This window comes from Camelus dromedarius, chromosome 18, assembly GCF_036321535.1.
Source record: "Camelus dromedarius isolate mCamDro1 chromosome 18, mCamDro1.pat, whole genome shotgun sequence".
Classification (NCBI taxonomy): Eukaryota; Metazoa; Chordata; class Mammalia; order Artiodactyla; family Camelidae; genus Camelus; species Camelus dromedarius.
Genome location: NC_087453.1, coordinates 24,543,225 through 24,562,339, shown reverse-complemented (window position 1 = coordinate 24,562,339; position 19,115 = coordinate 24,543,225). Strand labels below are relative to the sequence as shown.

Sequence of the window (19,115 nt, the reverse complement as noted above, 5' to 3'; positions counted from 1 at the left end):
AAATCAAAGGAATGCCAAGGTCCCTGAAGAGCCATACCAACCAACCACAGAGACCAGCCCAGTTTTATGGTAAATAAACTTCCCACCGGTTATCGTTTCAGTGTGCGTGTGCACGTTCGCGCATACCCATGGGCTTCCTTGATTCTTTGTTTTAGGCTCTCCTAGTTCAAAACAGTCTTGCGGCTTTCCATGCTTGTTTTGCCCCTAACAATTTCTACAGATTCACAGGGACATGTTCAGGTATTTGCAAGTCTGTATCAAGTTTGGAGAAGAAATAGGTCATTCTTATTTTAAATATTTACTTCGTATCTTCAAACATACACACTTACATAATTTTACAGGTAATGAATAGATATGATCACAGACAGGCTTTTTGGTCAACTAAAGGACAACCCTCCCTTTTTAAAATGATCTCCCCAAGTACTCCCCCTCCTCTTCCCACCAAGAGAAACATTTAACCACCTAACAGGCAATCTTAATTATTTTTCTTCATACTCATGAGCCCGTGTATATGCATGGTTCTCTTAACTCAGTGTCGGTTACACAAATTAATTATTATACAAGCTTTTCTGTATCTTCCTTTTTTCACTCAACAAAAACTTTGTGGGAATCCCCCCAACTAATCAGGAGTTGGCCTACTTCATCCTTTTTCATGTAGCATAATATTCCACCCAACAAGGTATCACTTTTTTTCTGTCTTTCTCCTACTAACATTCATTCTGTTTTCAATCGACTGTCATTATGCACACTGCTGAAATAAATATCCCTCTGCATATGGTCTTACTTGTGCTTTTATTTCTAAGGAAAGAATCTTAGGAGGATTACTTGGCCAAAAGGCACATGAATTTTAACTGTTAACCAGGTTGTCAAATTATTTTCCAAAAGGCTGTAATAATTCACTTTTGCACCAGCAATGTAAGAAAATATTCTATTCTCCATATCCCCTCTGTATTAGGTATTCTTGCTTCTTTTAAGTTTTACCAGTTTTTAATTAGAAAGTCCCTGTATTCTACTGAGTGGCCAACAACTGGTTACTGAAAACTTAAAAGAGACTTGAAAGAGGAAGGCCAGGAATATGAAACTAAAATTTCAGGTTGAGTTTTACAGTGTCACTGGTGATCTAGGTATGGACACTGGTAACTCCTCTGTCCACTTCACCAGCAGTAACACAAAGGCATCAAATTGAAACATACGCATTTCAACAATATAAGACTAGAAACATAAAGAATTAACCACTTGCTATTACTCATTTCCCCATTCAAGAATACACAGAGGGTAATTCCACGATGGAAATGAATACAAGGGAAATACAGGAATCCTCCATAGGAGACAGGTTTCGAAGAAGTCATCATAACTCTTTCTTTCTCATTTACTTGTATTATTACCAGACAGTGTGGCCTGTGAAACCTCAACTTTTCTCATCTCTTAAGATTTTCTTTATGGTCAAGTACCTTGAACATTGATAAACTTTGTCTAAACTTCTCTGGACATTAAAAAAAAAAGACAATCTATTGTAGGAATGTATACTTACATATACACAGATATAATTAAGTTTACTGGTGCACTATTCAATTTCTTTATATTCTTACCTTTTTTTTTATCTACTAGATCTAATTCTGAGAAATGTATACTGAAATTCCATACTATGACTGCTTTATCAATGACATTTCTCACTTATTTTTGCTTTCTGTATTTAGCTGTTTAGCCATACAAGCTATAACTATTACATCTTCATAAATTATGCCCTTTATTGTGATAATAACCTGTTAACCTAGTTTGATGCTCAAATTCCACCCTATTATTATACTGATTTTTTGTTGTTTTCCTGGGCCTTGGATATTTCTCCAACTCTTTATTTTTCTTATTTCTTTATAAAATTTTCAAAAGTTTGTTTCTTCTAAACAGGATATAGTTAGGTTTTGTTTCTTTTTTTTTTTTGCATATGAAAATTTATTACTACCACACTCTGTCAAAACTTATGATCTTGGTCTTTCCTTTTTGCCTTTGTATAGGGCCAAAAGAGAGACGCTGGCTACTCTGACCACCTTTAAAGCAGACTCCAGGGGTGTCAGCAACAGCATAACCTTTGCAACCAAATCCAGCAACCAGAACCTCACCATTTTCCTCAATAAAATTCGAACAACCATCACTGGGCACAAAGGCTGTGATACTTTTTGCCATTCTTGATTAGCTGAACCCTGACACACTTCCTGATGGCAGAATTTGGCTGTTTGGCTTCATTCAACCCCTACTTTTTCGAGCACAATTCCCTCAGCGTGAGAAGCGCCTCTTTCAGGGCTGTGCCCAAATGGGCTTTCTTGTACTGTTTATCACGCCACTTCTGGTCTCTACGGTGGCTGCAGAGCTTCCTGGCAGAATGAAGACCACGACACTTGCCCATCCTCCCGGCGCCACAGGCCTGAGTGAAAGAAAGCTAGGTTTTCTTTCTTAACCTAGTCTGACAGTTTTCCTGACACAATAGTCTATTCACATTTAGTATAATGACTGCTATACTGACTTGATTCCTTCCAATCAAATTTTTAAATCAACCTTAATGAGGAGTAATTTACACACAATAAAATATAACCTAAATAAATGTACGATTTGATAAGCTTTGATAAATGTATACAAATACACAACCCCCCCAAACAAGACATAAAACAGTTCTGTCACCCTACAAAGTTCCCTTAGACCTCTTTGCAGTTAATCTCTCTCAACACTGATCTTGTTACTATTACTGTAGACCAGTTCTATAGAACCCGATTTAATGAAATCACACAGAGACACTTCTGTCTCACTTCTTTTGATCAGCATGTTTCTGAGTATTGTGTGTGTCAGTAGTTTGTTTTTTCCTATTGCTGAGTAGTATTCTACTGTGTACCACAAACTGTTTATCCACTGTCCTATTGATAGACACTTGGATTATATAGTTATAGGCTCTTATGAACAAAACTGCCAAGAACACTCGCGGACAAGCCTTTGTGTGGACATGTGTAGACATTTCTCTTGGATAAATACGTAAGAAAGGAATCACTGGATCAAAGTATACATATACATCTAAATTTCAAGAAACTGCCAAATGTTTCTTATGCTTCCATCATCAAGGTATAAATCTTCCCTGTTCTCAGGTCACCAGCACTCCCGCAGCCTCCAGAACAAATCTCTTCAGCAATATACTGGGCCTGCGGGAGTCAGGAAGACCTGCTACACTCCATGGGTGTAACATCGTGCTTTCCACACCTGCAGCTTCATGTCCTTGCGCCTTGCTACACCGGCCCAGCTACACACCAGCTCTCTGTGTCTAGAAGAATCTTAATAGAATCTACATCATATAGTTTCCTATAGGTCTCCATAGCAAGCTGGCTCAAGAGCAGAGCATTTGCAGTTAGGAAAGCCAGGGAAGAAAGCTTCATTCAGGCTGCCGTGTTCTTTCTCCTTCTTGTTAAAATCCATCCAACTTTGGATTTTTCTGTTCTTTCCAACAAAAGCATCCCAACTCTTATTTCACCAACTCCAAGATGAACATTTTTTTCCTAACAGCTCAGAAATCAGGATGCACTGTAAAATCAATGGCATGTCACAGTTTAAGACAGTGTTTTTAATTTCTTAGTAATACACGAGATAAGGGTACATTTTACACTCAATGGCATCTTAATAAGCTGCATTTATACACATAGCAAACCCTAAACCTGACTGAACCCAACTCTCTACTTACTTTGTATATGAAACCAAGCAGCTAAATAAGGCTAGAGACACAACACTGTGCTGACTGGAGTCACTTCACATTTATAAACACAAATCTCAAGTAGGTTCCCAGCATTGCAGGACAATCAATCATTTCATTTCACTGGTCAATTCACTGTTATACCTTATTATCTTTAAACTTTCCAAACCCTCTTCCCTCTCTTCAATTTTAGCCGATGATCAATGGATTATCTCACTTGTTTCATGTCTGTTTACCCCCAGTGGAATGTAAATGTCATGACAACAAGAATTTTTGTCTGTTCTGTTCATTATTTCCAGTCCCTAGAAGTGTGACTGGCATCCCAATGACACAAAGTGAATAGCTGCAAAAAGAAGAAATAGATCAGAAGAGAACTGTATTTTCTTCCCATTACTAAATGCAGGTATTTTGCTTTCCCCCAAGATCCAATGAATAGGGTCACACCCTCTACCTGGGCCCATAATCTTTAAACTTTACTCAGTTAAGGGCATCACCAGAAGAAATCTAATTCTAAACCCCACCCCACACTTTTTCTATCTACTGGATAAACATAACACAAGTTGTTGGACTCCCTTCTTAAAAAACACACTTATTTCTCATGTTCACAGGCTACTGCTTACTTTCTTACCTCTGCATCAAAACTCTTCTTGAGAATTATCTACTCTCACTGACAATACTCTCACCTCCTGACTTCTTAACCCATTCCAGCGGGGTCTAATCCTCACCCCTCCTTTGGAATTCTTTTTTTAAGGTACACAAGAGTAAACTTCTTACTTCACTTTCCTGCAGCATTTGAAGTATGTGATGACTCCCTCTTTTTTTTTTCATTTAATCTTTTGTTTTCTTTCTGTTTTATTGAGATATAATTGACATACTGCACTGTATAAGTTTAAGGTGTACAGCATACATAATGATTTGACTTATATACTTCATGAAATCACAATAAATTTAGTAAACATCCATCATCTCACACAGACACAAAATTAAAGAATCAGAAAAATATTTTCTTCCTTGTGACGAGAACTTAGGATTTGCCCTCTTAACAACTTCCATATATAAAATACAGCAGTGTTTATCTGCTGGTGGGAATGCAGTTTGGTGCAGCCACTATGGAAAACAGTGTGGAGATTCCTCAAAAGACTAGGAATAGACTTACCATATGACCCAGGAATCCCACTCCTGGGCTTGTATCCAGAAGGAAATCTACTTCAGGATGACACCTGCACCCCAATGTTCATAGCAGCACTATTTACAATAGCCAAAACATGGAAACAGCCTAAATGTCCATCAACAGGTGACTGGATAAAGAAGATGTGGTATATTTATACAATGGAATACTACTCAGCCATAAAAACCGACAACATAATGCCATTTGCAGCAACATGGATGCTCCTGGAGAATGTCATTCTAAGTGAAGTAAGCCAGAAAGAGAAAGAAAAATACCATATGAGATCGCTCATATGTGGAATCTAAAAAACAAAAACAAAAACAAACAAACAAACAAAAACAAAGCATAAATACAGAACAGAAATAGACTCACAGACAGAGAATACAGACTTGTGGTTACCAGGGGGGTGGAGGGTGGGAAGGGATAGACTGGGATTTCAAAATTGTAGAATAGATAAACAAGATTACACTGTATAGCACAGGGAAATATACACAAAATGTTATGATAACTCACTGAGAAAAAAATGTGCCAATGAGTGTGTATATGTCCATGAATGACTGAAAAATTGTGCTGAACACTGGAATTTGACACAACATTGTAAAATGATTATAAATCAATAAAAAATGTTAAAAAAAATAAAATAAAATACAGCGGTGTTAATTATACGTATCATGTTGTATATCCCTAGAACTTCTTGACCTTATAACTAGAAGTTTGTACCTTTTGACTACCTTCATTCAATTCCCCCTCCCTCCATCCCCCTCGCCTCTGCTAATCACAAATCTGATCTCTTTTTCTGTGTGTTTGTTTGTTTTTGAAATATAATTGACCTGTTACACAACATGGTACTTCGGATCACAATTAGCTACCCTATGTCATCATACAAAGATACTTCATATTAATGACTATATTCCCCACACTGTACATTTCATACCTGTGACTCATTTATTTCGCAACTGTAAGTCTGCACCTCTTAATCTCCTTCACCTATTCCTCTCCTCCCCCTACCTTCCTCCACTCTGGCAACCATGTTTGTTCTCTGTATCTACAACTGTTTGTTTTACTGTGTTTGTTCACTTGTTTTGTTTTTCAGATTCCACATATAAGTAAAATCATACAGTATTTGTCTTTCTTTTATTTCACTTAGTATAGTACCCTGAATATCTACCCATGTTGTCACAAATGGCAAGATTTCATTCTTCTTACAGCTGAGTAATATTCCATTGTATACATATACCACATCTTTATCCATTCATCTATTGATGGGCACTCCATATCTTGGCTATTGTGAATAATGCTACAATGAACACAGGGGTGTACACATTTTTTTCTAATTGGTATTTTCATTTTCTTTGGATAAATACCCAGGAGTGGAACTGCTGGATCACAGAGGAGTTCTATTTTTAATTTTGTGAGGAACCTTCATACTGTTTTCCACAGTGGCTGCACCAATTTACCACCAACAGTGCATTAGGGTTCCCTTTTCTCCACATCCTTGCCAATACTTGTTATTTGTTGCCTTTTTGAAAAGAGCCATTCTGATGGGTGTCAGGTGATTTCATATTGTGATTTTGATTTGCATTTTCCTAATAATTAGTGATGTCAAGCATCTTTTCATTGCTTGTTCACCATTTGTAAGTTTTCTTTGGAAAAATGCCTATTCAGATCCTCTGCCCATTTTTTAATCAGGTTTTTGTTGTTGCTGTTGTTCTTTTCATATTGCGTCATATGAGTTCTTTGTATATTTTGGATTTTAAGTTCACGTCGAAAATATCATTTGCAAATACTTTCTCTCATTCAGTAGATGACCGTTTTGTTGAGTTTCCTTCACTGTGCAAAAGCTTTTTAGTTTGATGTAATCCCATTTGTTTATTTCTGCTTGTTTTCCTTGCCTAGGGAGACATATCCCCCGAAAATGACTAAGACCAATGTCAAATAACACACTGCCTATGTTTTAGTCTAGAAGTTTCATGGTTTCCTGTCTTACATTTAAGTCTTCACTCCATTTTGAATTTACTTTTGGGCATGGAGTGATAAGAGTAGGCCAGTTTGATTCCTTTGCATATAGTTGCCTCTCCATGTAAACTTTAGAATCAGTTTGTCAATATCCACCAAAATAATTTGCTAAGACTGTGAATGGGATTACAATGAATTTATAGACCAAGTTGGGAAGAACTGGTATCTTGACAACATTGAGTCTTCCCAACCATGAACAGGCAACATCCTTCCATTCATTTAGTTCTCCTTTGATTTTATTCATCAGAGATTTATAAGTTTCCTCATACAGCTCTTAAACATATTTTGCTAGACTTATACCTAAGAATTTCACTTTTGGCTAATGTAAATGGCTGTTTCTAATTTCAAATTCCTCTTCTTCATCGCAGATACATAGGAAAGCAGTTGACTTCTGTATGTTAACCTTGTTTCCCATGCCTTTAGATTTCAAGAGTTTAATTATGATGCATATTTGTGCAGATTTCTTTGGGTTTATCCTGTATGGAACTGCACAGTTTCTTGGGTCTGTAGATTTGGTTCTTTTGTCAAATATGTTCAGTTTTCAGCCATATTTCTTTCAAATACTCTTTCAGCCCCATTCTTTTCCTCCTTTCCTTCTGGAACTTCAATTATATGAATGTTAGATCTTTTGCCCCATAGATCACTTTTTCTAGTCTGTTTCCTCTTTGTGTAGACTGGGCAAATTCTATTGTTTTGTTCTCAAGTTTCCTGATTCTATCCTCTGTTACTGTTACTCTACTAGTTGAACCCATCCAGCAAGTTTCTTATTGTTGTTACTGTGTTTTTCAATTCTAAAATTGACATTTGGTTCTTTTTAACTTCATCTTAAATTTGGTTCTAATTAATTTTATTTGGTTCGTTGCTGATATTTGTTTTTTATGTTTCAAGGTGATTTTAATTGATTTTGAAGAATTTTTATAACAGCTAGATTAAAATCCTTATCAGAAAATCTAACATCTGATTCATCTTGTGTTGGTGACTGCTGTTTTTTCTGATTCAAGTTGCAGTTTCCTTTACCATTGGTATGACGAGTGATTTTCTATGGTATCTTGAAAATTTTGTCTATTATGCTAGACATCACTAACATACGGAACATAAGAGTTTTATTACATCTTTCATTTGAGCAGGTTATCACCTTGTTTTGTTTTAGCAGGCGGATCCTGATCTACTGTTCTGGGCTACTGTTCTAATGGCAGATTGATTTACACAGCCTTCGTGGTCTTACTTGGCCTGCTTTGTTAACCTGATGCCACTAGGCTCCCACTGGTCCTGCTGCCTGAGGGGTCAAAAGGAGTTTCCCCAAGCCAGGTGTCAGGTGTCTCTTGGTGGAGAAAAGCTGTGATGGCCCTAGGTCGCCTCTCTGTTTTCCAGTGTCTCTGAGTGGAAAATGTTAAGTCTTGAATTCACAGAGACAGAGGCTTCCCAGATTATGCCTCTTACTATAGCTGGATCCCTCTTGCCAGTTCCACCCATCTGTCCCTGTGTCTTCTGGGTAGGGGAGAAGCAGCTCAGGCCCATGTAGCCAAAAGAGGCTTTCCTGGTCTAGGCCACTTGTAGCTATGTCCTTTCTGCCAGTAGTGCCTACCTTGGTGTCTTTGGGTTGGGGAGGAGAGTCTCAAGCCCTCAATAACAAAGATGTTTCTCAGACTAGAATACTTGCTGGAGCTGATTCTCTCCTATCTGTTCTGCCCACCTGCAGTGATATTGCTCAGTGGAAAAGGACAGTCTCAAGAGAGGTGGGGAAGGAGTGTGCTTCTTCTCAGCACTCATACTCAGCGGAGGTTCCTAATTGATCCCCCTTGCCAATGCTATCAAACTTGCATGATGTTCTCAGAAGGACTCTCAGTAGATTCAGGGGAGACGTGAGCCTACCTGGACTGTGTTCTGCTGCTAAGTCAGAGGGAGTCAGGAAACATGAGATCTAGGTGGCCTTCTCCTGTAGGGGGGATGCAAGATGCCCTATGCCCATGCTGTTCTTTCAGTCCTAGGGTCCCAAACCAGCTCACCTTCCCAGAACCATTCGGAGTTCTCTGTTGGTTATCTTCTGCATTGGTTCCAGGACTCATAGTTGAACTTAGCTGGGAAAAATGGGTATATAACATTTCATCTGTACTTGAAGTCTTCCTATGAGTCTTTTCAATTATCTGTTTTCGCTCTTGATTTTCAGTCAGTTCTTACATTTCATATTTCTGGGTTTTTTATTGAATGCCAGACTGTTTTATAAATATTTATCATGTTAAAAATGTACACTATATATAGTTACTAAATATACATCATGTATTATCACTAAGTATGTAAAAACTATATAGATAATCTGAATTGATGGCTGATGATGGTATCTTCCTCTAGAGAAGATTTATATTTGCTTCCAGCAAGCAATAAAGCTAGGAACAGATCTTAATCCAATCAAGGACTGAGGTGATTTGAAAGCCAGGCTCCAGCTTTTTGTTAGAGCTGATCTATTTTGAGTTCACCCTTAAGCATAAGGTGCAGCCTATTCTTCAGGGTTCCCAACTAAAAGTCTGGGTTCTTTTCCACTGCCCTTTTTTCTTTGCAAGCTCTGAACTCAAATTCTGAACTCCAACTCTGCATGACTACCAAAAACTCTGCTTAGAACATCAGCCTCCCCGCCACCACTTCTGCTCAACCTTTTAGCTACATGTTTCAAATCAGCCAATCACTCCACAGAAAAAGCTACATCAAAAGTTGGCCTCTCCCTCTGTGATGGCCTTTTCTCCAAAATTCTGGTTCTCAAGTCCTTGTTGTCTTGCCTTGCTGTTCTCAGTTGGAGTGTTGGCTTAGAAAAAGCTATTCTACCATTGATAGAAACAAAAATTGCCCCAGTAGCTTGTTATGTGATATTAAAGTATGTTCAGGCTCATATCATAGATTTCCTGTTTCCAACCTGAAATAAGCCATTTTTCCAAAGTCCCCTAGGTTCCTTTTTAGTGAGAATTATTATTTAGAGAACAGAGTCTAACACCAGAAAAGCTTAATGCTACCTAGCTTAGTTTCTGGGCTTTTTCAGTAGAGAGAAGTAGGAAATAGATTTTTAAAAAGTAAAAAATATATCATGAGTTCATACTGGCATTTCCAACTCAAATTTAGGATCCTAGCATTTTCACTCAACTTCTCTGATTTTATCTCTTTTCCATTAAAAAATCTAGGGCCTCAATTCAATACTTATAAGTATTTTCTTACTTTACTTTATGATACACACTTCCAGAATAATAATACCAATATCACTACCAATTCAGAATACTAAAAACAGTTTATGGCATCTTTGCAGCTCTTTGTCCTTGGGAGTATATCCCACTAGAAACATCCATGTTACTATGTTTCAAAGTCACCTGAATATTCTCCATGTGCTTCAGCCTCAAACTTGATACACATTTAGGTTCCCATTACATTCTGCATTTAATTTTTTGGAATTGCCTTTTTTCTCATTTTATTTTATTTTTGTTTTATAATATGGTAAAGCATTTGCATGATTCTAAAACCTAGTCCATAAAGTACATTCAGAAGTCTAGGTTTTACACCTGTTTCTTCCACCCTACTCCTTCCCTCCTCTCCTTAGAGTAACCACTTTTATTAGTTTTTGGTTTATCATTCCTTTGTTTGGTCTATGTATATACACAACAAAAAGGTGTATATATTTATAGAGCCCCTTCCTTTGAAAAATAGTAGCAGACAATACCATTGTCTTGCTACTTGCTTTTTCCATTTAACAATATATTCTTGAGATGACCATATAGCTGATATATAGATTATCCTCATTCCTTTCTATAGCTACTCCATTTACAGTACCCCATTGTGTGGATATAACATATTTTACTTAACTAGTACTCTAACAATCTAAGCCCAGGGTAAACTGCTATGGAATTGTGCTTCATAATTTAAGTTCACATAAAAACACAAGTGGTCTCACTGAGGTGGACAGACCAACTAACTTGCTGGTATTCTGGCCTTTGCTGCCACAAAGACATTAACTATATAATCAAGAAACAAAGCAAAGACATTAACTATATAATCAAGAAACAAAATACACTAACAAAGCCCCTGCCCAAACCCTTGATATAGGGTTCTCAACTGGAATATACATCAAAATCACCCACAGAGCTTTAAAAAACACTAACAAATAATATGGCCCCAACACAAACCACTATCAGGTGGAATCCAGCGTTGCTTTGGTGTTAAAAGCTCCACAAATGAATCTAATACATACTGAAAATTAAGAACAAATCTTCCATATACAATCTTGGAATTTCTAGATGTTAAAGTGGCTGAATTTTTGGTACCAATACTAAAAGTATTTCTATATTCTTAAGTTTTATCTTTAGAGAATTTTGATCTAAAAATTTAAACTCTTAAACTCAAAATACAATGAAAAAAGTCCATCATGAAAATGTATAATAGCCCTAAAATGTAACAGATTAAGCATTTGTCCTAATTATTTAAAAAGTAATAAATCTACAACTATTATAAATGAGTGCTTATGCTTTTATGTTTAGGATATCCTACTCTACCCATCTATAATGATAATTAAAACTGCCACAAAGTAATATGGGTCCCTCACATTTGTAAAAAATAATAAATCATCTACCTTCAAAGACTCAATAAAAGGGACACTTCCTTTGCTCAAATCCTGAACTCTGTCCTTGGAGTTGTCCTGGACCTGGACCCAGTTCTATCCCCCTAAAGATAATCCCATATGCATTTATGGCTTCATCGATCATCTCTATGCTGACAATTGCCCAATCTGTATTTCCAGCACAAAGCTAGACCCATGTTTCAGACCAGTATTCCCTATATCAAAAATGTAAGTTATTATTGACACAACATTGTAAACTGACTATATTTCAATAAAAATATATCTATGGAAATGTAAAAAAAAAAGTAATTAATTACATCCACTTCTTTTTACTTCTTTTTTTCCACCATTTTTTCATCATCCACCCTATTTTTCAAAATTCCTCAACTCTTCCTTTACCTCACCTCATTCATTCAACCTACAAAATCACTCTCATTTTTGTCCCTCTTCTATCCCCATTTTGTCCCTCTTCTATTCCTAGGCAAATGCCCTAGATCAGATTCTCCTCCTCCAAGTTTGTTCTCCTGCAATAGCTCAGTCCAACTGCCTGATCTGGCCAGTTCTCTACAGAGATATCTTTCATCTTCCTCAAAGGCCAATCTGATTATGTCAAAACCTGCTTGGAAATCTTTGCTTGCCCTAGCACCAACCACAAGGTCCACGGCAATCCAAGCCCAACTTACCTCTCCTGCTCCATCTCAAGCCACTGCCCCCCACACTGAGCAGCCCACACTGCTGCAACACTGAATGTCACTGTCCTCCCTCAACTTACCTGCCTGTAAGTCCCCAAGTCTTAGCACATCCGGACTTCATCTAAAATAACTTCCCTTCTTCCCTCCCTCCTTCCTCCCACTTACTTACTTCAACTCCTAACTACCCTTTCAGATCTCAGTTTAAATGTCCTTTGGAACTCTGGAAACTGTGCCCAGTGTTTTCTGTACTGAGCTGAATGATGTCATCTCTGTGTTCAGAATTATCATGTGGTCTGACTAATACTGATATGGAGAAATCATTGTCCAGTAGACTACCATTTTCTCAAAGACATACCTCATTCCCTTCTTTTTCTCCAGTACCTACAACATCATAGATGCTCATGTAACATTGCTGCCTAATGAGTAACATCAATTCCAGCAAAGTTTCACAACAACAAAATTTTTTAAGCTCTTATTACCAGCAGATTTTACTGTAAGGAAAGTCCAGGATAAATTCTTTCTTTAATCATTTTTTAAAAATTGAAGTATCGTTCATTTATAATGTCATGTTAGTTTCAGGTATGCAGCAAAGTGTTTCAGATACACATAGATATATAGATTCTTTTTCAGATTCTTTTTCACTATAGGTTATTATGAGCAGATTAATTTCTTATATGTATCCATCACAGTCTGGAGAGAAGAGCATTTCAAAAGCTAAAGAACTGGAGGTAGAGCCTTTATTCAAAGACATCTGAACACTGACTCAACTCTGCCCCCTCAGATGAGATGGTGTCTGTGGGTGCCTGGTTTGGTTGAAGAATCAGGGAAGTCCACTTGTTTATGTAAAGCATTCCCTTAAACAGTATATAAAGATTGTACTATATTTTTTTAAATAAAAATGAAAATTCAGAACATAAGAGGGCAGTACAAAAGCAAAAAATTTAGAGTTCCAGAACCAACAAAACTCAACCCTGCAAAGAAACCAGGAGCCAAAAAATATGCCAATATATTCAGCTCTTCTCTGTGTAGACCCCTTGTTTCTTCTAGGTTTCTAGACACATCCTTAACTAATAATTTGAGATATTATATTAATCTTATGGGGGGAATATCTCTTTCCATTCAACTATAGTTCACCTGAAGTGATAAAAGAGCTCAAAATGTTGGTATGACCTCTGTTAGCTTCTTCCTATTTTTTATCAAATATATGACCAACTTATGATACACTTGCCATCGAAGGCTTCCTTAGATTCATCTCTTCATCTCCATTCCCACTGCTACACTCTACCCCAAAACCAAAGCAATTCATAGCAGTCTTACTGACAAAGCCCTTGGCTATCATCACAGCTTCTGAGGGCTGCCCGCAAAGTCTACAAAGCACCCCACAGCCAGAACAACATTCCTAAAGCACCAATGTCACCTTGTCGAGTGTTTACAATGACTCTGCACAGACTATGGAATGAAGTCTAAACTCCTGATTCTGATATTCTACTGAGAACATCAATCCTTCCTCTCACTCTGATAAGCCAGTCCCCATCACTGTCCCCCAAACACTCCACAACCATTCTCATCTCTACTGTGCTTTTATTCATACCATAGTCCCCCTCTCTCCCTGGAGAGCCAATCCAGCAGCCCACACACATTCTCCCCTATCGAGTATATGCTCTCAATCTTTCTTGTGTATCCAATACCAGAATTTCTCAAGGGGCAAAAATAAGCACAAAATAGGATGACATTCAACCGAAGACCAACCCTGCTGCCAACGAGCCCTTTGTAACCATATCCCTTTCAAATAGTCCATGTAAATTTGCAGTAATAAAAAGAAAAAAAAGCAAGAAGCAAAGATAAAGAAACAAAAGAAGCTTAAGGATCCTAACATTTAACTCCAACTCCTCCCAGCCATCTGACACCTTTTATTGGCATACCACCTTATACTTTTCAAAATTTTCTTTATGGTTATTTAAGACTACAAAGACATAACACAATCTGGCTCCTATCTACAAATGGAGAAGAAAAAGAACATCAGCAGATTCTTAGATAAATTTTAGAGGTTAAATAGACAAGATATGATGATAGCTTAGAAGTAAGAAAAAGAGAGTAAGTGAGGAAAACACCTAGGTTTTCGGCCTGAGTGGTGCCATGTATGTGCTCAGAAAACTGAGGACTGACCAAATTTGGAGTAAAAATCAAGGGTTCCACTGTATAGTATTTAAAGTCCTGGGACGGAGGAGAACATCTGAATATGAGGTGTTAATACAGAAGAGGACTGAATGCAGATATAGAGAGAGTGCCCTAAGGCACACTATAATTTTTTAGGGGCCAGAAGGGGAGGAAGAGTTTGCAAATGAAAAGTAACTCAAGTATGGGGAAAAATTAGGGGTCCTAGAAGGCCAGACAAAGTTTCCCAAAAGGCAGCAGTGGAATGCTATCAAATTTAGTAAGATGAAAGACAGAATTAACCACTGGATTGGGAAGTTGCTGTTCCCATAGATTCTGACTACAATGAGTTAAAGAGAAAATTGGAGGCGAGGAAGTGGGGAGATGGCAAAAAAAAAAAAAAAAAAAAAAAGGTTCATTCTGTTTTGTTGTAAAAAGGAGCACAGAAATAAGGCAGTATACAGAAGGGCCACTGGATCAAGGCAGAGGTTTCTTCTCCAGAGAACTAGTAACCTGCAGATAACTACTAGAATCAATAAAAGAGCTTAGCAAAGTTGCAGGACACAAGACCAACATACAAAAAAATCAATTGCATTCCCTTGTAACAGCAACAGTTAGAAAATGAAATTTTAAAAAATAAAGTTTACAGCAGCATCAAAAATATCAAATCCTTTGGAAAGGAATATAAAAGATCTCCACACAGAAAATTATAAAATGTTACTGAGACAAATTAAAGAAGATTTAAATAAACAAAGGTATATACTATGTTTTTTATTTGAAAGACTCAGTATTATAAAGATCGTCAATTCTCTCCAAACTGATCTATAGGTTCAGTACTTCTCCCACCAAATCCTCAAGGTGTGTTTCTGGTCAAAATGGACAAGGTGATTCTAAAAGCTATACAGAAATGCCATGGACCAAAAGTAGCCAAAATAAACCTGAAGAACTGAACAAGATGAAAAAGGCGGGAAGACTTCATAAAAAGCTATACTAATTAAGACAGTGTTACATTATTGGCATAAGGATAAACAGATCAATAGAATACAACAGAGAGTCTAGAAACAGATAATACATATTTAAATATCTGATTTATAACAAAGCAGTATTAACACTTCAAAGCAGTGGTAAAAGAAAGGTCTTGTAAATAAATGGGATAACTGAATATATATAAGGAAAATAAAACAAACCTGACTCCTACTTCACAATACACAAACACACACACACACACACACACACACGCAGGTAGACTGTAGATTTAAATGTGAGAGACAAAGCAATGTAATGTCCAGAAAATACAGAAGAATATCTTCATTCCTTGGGGGAGAAAGGTTTCTGCAACAAGACAGAAAAAGCATTCACCATTAAGGAAAAAATAATACATCTGCCTACATTAAAATCAAGAAGAAAATGCAGTATACATGATAATATCATTTTTACTGTACAGCTAAACCTGAAAAAAAAAAAAAAAAAAGGAAAGTACCAAGGACCAAAGATAACAAAACACATGAAAACCAGAGCAGTTAGAATGTTAGTCAACTAGACATGTGCCCTATGAGTGGCTGTCATTCCCTATGATCCAGGAGCTTGTCGGCCTCTACAAACTAGAAATGTGAGTCTAAATTCCCACAAGGAAGACACTGGGGCCTACGCCCATGTAAGTAAGGCAAGTTGGAACTGAGATCTCTTCAAAAAAAGATCCCAAGGAGCTAGAAAAACACAGCCCTAGGGCACAGAAAAGCAACAAGGAAGCTATCAGTTTCAGCTATGGGTTCAGGATAGGGGAAAATGTTCCCCCTGTGACTTTATAACCATGGGTCTCATGTCCATGTGGGTTCCAATTACACTGCCTGCAAGCTCTGGGAACTCCCAAGAAAATAAAATTAACAAAAAAAGTGGCCCCAGGTCAGAGATATCCAAAGATATCTAATAGAAGTAATCACAAACTCTCTGGAGACATATGTCCCTTGACAAAGACTCTTTGAAGATAAAATTCAAAATCGAAATTTAGACATACTTGAAAGCACTGCTCCATGAACAAAAATCAGCAGGCAAAATTAACATAGAATTAGACCCTACAAAGTTCAGTTTCTGAAACAATCCAATTGAGAACATAAAATAAATCACCTTAAAACGCTTAAAGGCACAAATGGATCAAAAGCATCAAAAAAGAAAAGGGTACTATGAAAATGAGCAGTTTTTGAAAGACAGAACTTCTAAAAATTAAAAATATCATCACTGAAAATATAAACTTAAAGAACAAGTTAAACAGTAAATTAGATACAGCTCAAGTGAGAATTTGTGAAATAGAAAATAAATATGAGGAAATTACCTTGAAAGCAACAGAGAGAAATAAAGAGACAGAAATCATGAGACATAGAAGACAAAGAAAACAGGAAAGAATGGACAACATGTGTCTAAAACTAGTACCAAAAAAAGACAAAAGGGGAAATGAGAGAGGAGGCTTTAAAGAGATAATACCTAAGAATTTTTTAGAAACAATGACAGACGTGAATTGTCAGATGAAGGAAGCACATACAATGAGGAAAATAAATAGAAACAACTCCGTATTTGGTCACATCATAGCAACATTATACACCAAAAGAGAAAGGAGAAACAAAAAAACTGACAAAGAGATAAAATATGAGTAGAGGTAAGTACACATATAAGAAAGTAAAATGAAATGAAATGACACCTGAGATTTGCTTCAAAATAATCCCTGCTAGCCTGGGGAGGGCAAAAGAAAGTGGGAATGGTAAAAGTGAAAAAGACTGGCTCTCAGTTGAAAATGCTGAAGCTGGGTAAAGGTGATCATTATACTTTTGATTTTTATTTATTTGAAGCTTTCCAGAGTAAAAAATTTTAAAAAGAGAAAAAAATGAAGATTATCTATGAACAATGACAGACCGGCAGCTAACTTTGAAACATCAGTAATAAAAATCAGAAGACAATGGAATATATTCAAAGTGCTAAGAGGAAACAATGATCAGTCTTAAATTCTGTCCCCAAATACACCCGTATTTGACGGTGAAGACAAAATAAAGAAACAGACAAAATTTGATACTGTTGCCAAAAGAAAAGCTCATGAACATATATACAAAAACCCAAAACAAACTATCCAGAAAATCTGTATTAAAAAATATATCATGGCCAACCAAACTGACTTCATCTCAGGAATATAAAGATGGTCTAACAATTAAAAAGTCTATTAGTGTCATTTAACACATTAACAGATTAAAGAACAAAAGCAATATGATCATTGGTTACCTACTATGTGCCAGGCACTATTCTACCAGATTTCCTTAAAGTCAGGAACAAAACTATTCAACAACGTCCTGTAGACCTTAAACAATTCAATAAGTAGAAAAGAAAAAGAAGTTCGAAGTACACAGATCAGAAACAAAGCAACTATCACAATTTATTGGCAGCATTATCAACATAGAAAACTTAGGAGAATCCACAGTCAAGCTATCAGTACTACAAGAATTTAGGAAGGTTTCCCAGATACAAACTCAATATATAAGAAAATCAATTGTGCTTTTGCACCTCCACCATCACAATGATGGTAAGGATCAAACAGTTTGTCTGGTCAAAGGAGGATAAGATGTGCAACACCCCAGCCCCACAAGATAAGCCCAGCAAAGCTGCAGCCTAGACCCATACAGGTAAGTTCTATAGAGATCAGCTGCATCATCCAAACAACCACAGAGACTCATGAGCTAAATATTGCTTACTGTTATAATGATAATACAGATAAAAGCAATAAAAATTAAAAATTTTCACTCATATGTACTACAGTAATCAATTAGGTTCAGTAATAGAAACAAAATTATATAACTAGGGGTAAATCCAATAAAAGCATGTGAGACCATTTAGAAAAAAAGTTATAGTAATTTACTTAAAGATATAAAAGATACCTAAGTAAATGGAGATATAAAGCATGTTCTAGATGGGAAGACTCTATTCAGAAAGATGACAAATATCCCCAGGCTAATCTTAATATCAGGTGAAATTTCCATTAAGAAACTTAACAAGGATTTTTGTTGAAATAAAAGGAGCAAAGGGCTAAAAAAAAAAACCAAGGCAAATTTGAGGTTTTATATAACTAAGGTGTATTTCAAACTGCAGGGGGAAAAACATACTAATCTATAAATAGGACTGGGACAACTGCTTATCAAATAAAAATAATTAAATTAGGTCTTCACAACAAACTATACATAAAAATAAATTACAGGTAGATGAAAAGATCAGAATGTGAACAAGCAAAAATTTTTACATGTTGAGGAAAAAATATAGGAAAATATCTGTACAAGGTCAGTACAGGGAAGGAATTTTTTAATATAATATAAAAAAGCACAAGCTATAAAGAAAAAAGTGATAAAACTGATTACATTAAAAATTCAAATTTCTGTTAAAAAGACACCAATAAGAAAGTTAAAGACAAGCCATAACTTATTGCTGCTGGTCATGTAAATTGGCTAAATCTCTATAGAAAGCTTTTTGGCAATACCTAATAAAATCTAAAATGCACGTATTCCTCTGATGAGGCAATTTTACTTCTGAGAACTAAACCTAAAGAAAGACTCACAAATGTGTGAAATGACATGTGTACAGGGTCACTCAACACTTTTATATTAATTAAGATATAACCATACAATGAAATATCAAACAAATTTTTTTTCAAATGATAGATGAAACTATCTCCAAGATATGTTGTTCAGTGAGGGTGGAGGGGGAAAAGCAACGTACAGATCAGTGAGGAGATTATACCAT

General features: G+C 36.5%; 1 protein-coding gene and 1 pseudogene across 4 annotated transcripts in view; both read right to left on the bottom strand.

Moving 5' to 3' along the window:
* The window catches only part of ATRN (attractin), a 121,968-nt gene that overhangs the window by 91,084 nt on the left and 11,769 nt on the right, over positions 1-19,115 (bottom strand). The window lies entirely within an intron of this gene.
* On the bottom strand, positions 1,409-2,483 carry LOC105096026 (small ribosomal subunit protein uS12-like; annotated as a pseudogene).